Genomic DNA, 5061 nt, shown 5'->3' on the forward strand with positions numbered 1-5061 from the left:
CGGAGGAAACAGACCTCCTACAGTCGAAACGGGGGTCCTGTTGATCGGGAGGGGTGTGGCGTACCGCAAAACGGAGGAAACGGATCTCCTACGGTCAAAACGGGGGTCCTGTTGATCGGGAGGGGTGTGGCGTACCGCAAAACGGAGGAAACCGACCTCCTACGGTCAAAACGAGGGTCCTATTGATCGGGAGGGGTGTGGCATACCGCAAAACGGACTAAACGGACCTCCTACGGTAGAAACGGGGGTCCTATTGATCGGGAGGGGTGTGGCGTACCGCAAAACGGACGAAACGGACCTCCTACGGTCGAAACGGGGGTCCTGTTCATTGGGAGGGTGTGGCGTATCGCAAAATGGGATTCCACGGGATACTGTTCATCTCCACCGTCGACCTCCTCCAGCCTCCACGGGCTACCGTCGACCTCCTCTAGCCTCCAGGGGCTCCTGTTCATCCAGCCTCCACAGCGCACTACTCCACCGGCTACTGTTCAAGCACCCCTCCACGGGCACCCCTCCACCGTCTACTGTTCATCCAGCCCTCCACACCACGGGGTCCTGTTCAAGCACCCCTCCACGGGCACCCCTCCACCGTCTACTGTTCATCCAGCCCTCCACACCACGGGGTCCTGTTCAAGCACCCCTCCACGGGCACCCCTCCACCGTCTACTGTTCATCCAGCCCTCCACACCACGGGGTCCTGTTCAAGCACCCCTCCACGGGCACCCCTCCACCGTCTACTGTTCATCCAGCCCTCCACACCACGGGGTCCTGTTCAACCACCCCTCCACGGGCACCCCTCCACCGTCTACTGTTCATCCAGCCCTCCACACCAGGGGGTCCTGTTCATCCAGAGGCAACGCCACCGCTCACTGTTCATCCAACCCCCCCGCAACACTCACTGTTCATCCAATCGATCGGCTTCAGTTAGCAGCAGTAGCGAAGGAATCGCTCGATCGGGCTCAGTTAACAGCCATCGATCGATAGCTCGGGTTCAGTAACGCGTAGCCTGCAGTGCAATCGCTCGGGTTCAGTTAGAGCCCAACGCCTCGCTCGGGTTCAGTTAGAGCTAATGCCCCGCACACACGTGCGTACGTGTAAGAGAGAAACGCGCATCGCTTGGCCCCGACCTCCCACCGTAACCGGGAACTCCCAGAAATTTTCCTCGCCCTCGCTTCTACCACAGTTTTTTCCATCATGGACGGCCCAAAGAATGTCATGCAGCTGCGTCTCCGGCCCGCCCAGGACGAAAAGCCCATTTTCTGTCATGATTTTTTGTCATAAAAGTAGGAGCCCACCACATCTATGAGGATACTGGGTTTTGTCACAATTATCGTCATAGAAGTGTCATATGTATGACAGAAATTTTTTCGTTCGGCCCAAAATGTCACGGATGTATCTTTTTTTGTAGTGGGAGCCAAGTGTGGTCTTCAGTTCTTTAGGGGTGCCATGTCTTACCCCTGCTTTGCACAATGTACGACTGCCCAAGGATTTTAAGGGCCCTCGTAAGGTACCCAATTACACCGCCGATTTGCAACCAGAGTCATGGGTTGAAAGTTATGAGATGGCAATGGAGATGTTGGATGTGGATGAATCGGTGTGTGCTAAATACTTCACCATGTTGTTGGAGGGGACAGCTCGTACTTGGTTAAAGAGCTTACTAACTAACTCTGTCGGATCATGGGCCGAATTAAAACACCGTTTTATCCATAATTTTAAGGATACTTGTAAGTAGCCTATGTCGATTGTGGACCTGGCCGCTTGTGTTCAAGAGGATGGGGAGTCTACAACCCATTGGGTGAAGAGGGTCTCAGCTATTCTGCATTCGTCGGATCGCATCAATGCAGATACAGCAATGTTAACGTTGGAGGGCAATTGCTGTTTTCTACCGCTAAAACAGAAGTTAGGAAGGCTCAAACGTCACTGCAATGATATGTCAACGCTTATGGTCGCTTTGATTAAATCTGCCGATTCAGATAATACCAAAGACCCTGACTCAGAGGAGGACAAACTGGGGAAAGGGAGAAGAACGACAACTCCAAGGGGCAGCAGCATAACCCGGTAGGTCATGGGAACAATGGTAAGCGCAAGGCAAACAATAGTTTGGACTTTGTGGCTAACACCAATGCTCAGGATAACTGTCAGCGTCGTAAGGGAAAACAACCCCAGAGGGGTGGAGGTTCAGGCCCCAATCTGGAGTGCCTGTTAAATCAACCTTGTCCAAAGCATGGATCTAAGGAGAGGCCAACTTCACATCTTTGGAAGGATTGTTATATCATGCGAGACTTCAAGAACTCCAATATGTTTCAATACGACAATGGCCCGCCCAACGGTTCAGGAGGTGGTTTTCCTGGGCCGAGTTATGGAGATGGTAGCTCCGGTTCAGGATTTCAAGGCAATCAAACCGGACATAGCAATCAAGGGAAGCAGGGCAACCAGGGAAGTTATAACCATCAGGGGAATCAGCAGCAACAGCAGTCGGGTTATCAGAGCAATCCGAAGCAGTTGAATAGTGGGCAGTATCATGTCTTCACCACTAGCTTGTGTAAGTGTGATCAAAAGCTTCACAAGAGGGCCGTGAACTTTGTTGAACCGGCAGTGCCTCAGTATTTGCGCTGGTTTGAGCAACCCATTTTATGGAGTAGAGAGGATCACCCACCCCGGGTTGATAATCCAGGTCATCTGGCTTTAGTGGTGGCACCTCAAGTTGGGGGGTATAAGTTCACCAAGGTGCTAATGGATGCGGGAAGCAGTATCAATATTCTTTACTCTGACACCTTCCGCTGTATGAGGTTGACAGATAAGAATCTTAAACCGTCGAACACCATTTTTCATGGTGTGGTGCTCGGTAAGTCTGCATATCCAGTGGGCAAGATAACCCTAGAGGTGGCCTTTGGAGATGATCATGATTCAAGGTCAGAAACATTGACTTTTGAGGTGGTGAAAATCAAGAGTCCGTATCACGCCCTATTTGGGTGACCGGCTTATGCCAAGTTCATGGTGAGGCCATGTTATGTTTATCTGCAGCTTAAGATGCCAGGTCATAAGGGGACCATCACAGTACATGGGAGCAGGAAAATTGCTTTGGAATGTGAGGAAGGTGATGCGGCCTACGCTGAGTCGGTTTGTGCCATGGAAGAGCTGAAGTTTTATAAAGACAAGGTTGATCCGGCAGACATGACTTCTTTGAAAAAGCCAACTACGGAGCACGATCCGGCGTTGAAGTTTAAATCAGCCACAGACACCAAGATGGTTGATTTTGTTCCTGACGATTCATCCAAGCAGTTCAGCATCAACGCTAACCTGGATCCCAAATAGGAAGGCGCACTCATCGAGTTCATCCGTGAGAACTAGGACATCTTTGCATGGAAGCCTTCTGACATGCCAGGTGTACCGAGGGAACTCGCTGAGCACACACTTAATATAGATCCTAAGTTTAAACCGGTCAGACAGTTTCTCCGCCGCTTCAACGAAGAAAGGCGGAAGGCTATCGGCGAGGAGGTAGCTCGGCTGTTGGCCGCAGGGTTTATCGTGGAGGTCTTTCACCCGGAGTGGTTGGCTAATCCGGTGCTGGTTCTTAAGAAGAACGGCACTTGGCGTATGTGTGTGGACTACACAGATTTGAACAAGGCTTGCCCAGCAGATCCCTTTGCCCTCCGTCGTATTGATTAGATTATTGATGCTACAGCGGGTTGTGACCGTTTGTGTTTTTTGGATGCTTATTCTGGTTATCATCAGATCAAAATGGCAGTTAAAGACCAGGAGAAGACAACTTTTATAACTCCCTTTGGAGCCTTCTGCTATGTCTCCATGCCCTTTGGGCTCAAGAGTGCCCATGCGACTTATCAACGCTGTGTTCAGAATTGTCTACATAAGCAGATTGGGCGTAATGTTCACGCATATGTGGATGATATTGTGGTAAAGTCCAGGAAGGAGGAAACATTGATAGATGACTTGAGAGAAACCTTTGATAACCTCCGGGTTTATAAGATGATGCTTAATCCGGACAAATGTGTCTTTGGTGTTCCGGCAGGCAAGCTCTTGGGTTTTCTGGTGTCTAACAGGGGCATTGAGGCTAATCCGGAATTTTTTTCAGCAATTACGTCTTTGGCTAAACCGGCGTGTATCAATGACGTTGAACGTTTAGCCAGCCGGATTGCGGCTTTGAGCCAATTTATCAGCCGTCTCGGGGAGAAAGCTATCCCTTTATATCATATGCTAAAGAAAATGGATGACTTTGTCTGGAGCGATGCGGCTGATAAAGCGTTTGAGGATCTGAAGAGGCAGTTAGCTAAACCACCCGTGCTTGCAGCTCTAATAGATAAAGAGCCTTTACTACTATATGTGGCTGCTAATGCCAGGGCTGTTAGTGTGGCTATTGTTGTGGAGCGCAAGGAGGCCGGAAAGGAATATCCGGTTCAACGGCCAGTTTATTATATCAGTGAGGTACTTATCTAATCAAAGCAGAGGTATCCACATTAGCAGAAGCTGGTGTATGGGGTGTTTATGGAAAGCCGGAAGCTCAAACATTATTTGCAGGGCCATCCTATCACAATGGTCAGTTCAGCCCCTCTGGGAGATATCATTCAAAATAGGGAAGCAACTGGCCGGATTGCCAAGTGGGCTATTGAGCTTGGACCTCACGGGCTGAAGTATACACCTCGCACAGCGATTAAATCTTAGGCACTCGTGGACTTCATCAACGATTGGACAGACTTGCAGGCACCAGAGGAAAAGCCGGACAATACTTATTGGACTATTAACTTTGATGGGTCCAGGAAATTGGAGGGATCGGGGGCTGGAGTCATATTAACTTCCCCACGAGGTGATAAGTTCTGTTATGTTCTTCGCTTAATGTTCCCTTGTACTAACAATGCAGCTGAATACGAGGCCTTACTTCACGGTCTTCGGATGGCTAAGGAGATGAACTTAAGCCGGGTTAAGTGCTTCGGTGACTCGAACCTGGTGGCCCAACAAGTATCTGGCACTTGGGATTCTAAGGACCCGCTCATGGCTGCATGTCAACGAGAGGTGGACATAGTGGCTGGTCATTTCAAGGGTTAT

This window comes from Triticum urartu, chromosome 3, assembly GCF_003073215.2.
Source record: "Triticum urartu cultivar G1812 chromosome 3, Tu2.1, whole genome shotgun sequence".
Classification (NCBI taxonomy): domain Eukaryota; kingdom Viridiplantae; phylum Streptophyta; class Magnoliopsida; order Poales; family Poaceae; genus Triticum; species Triticum urartu.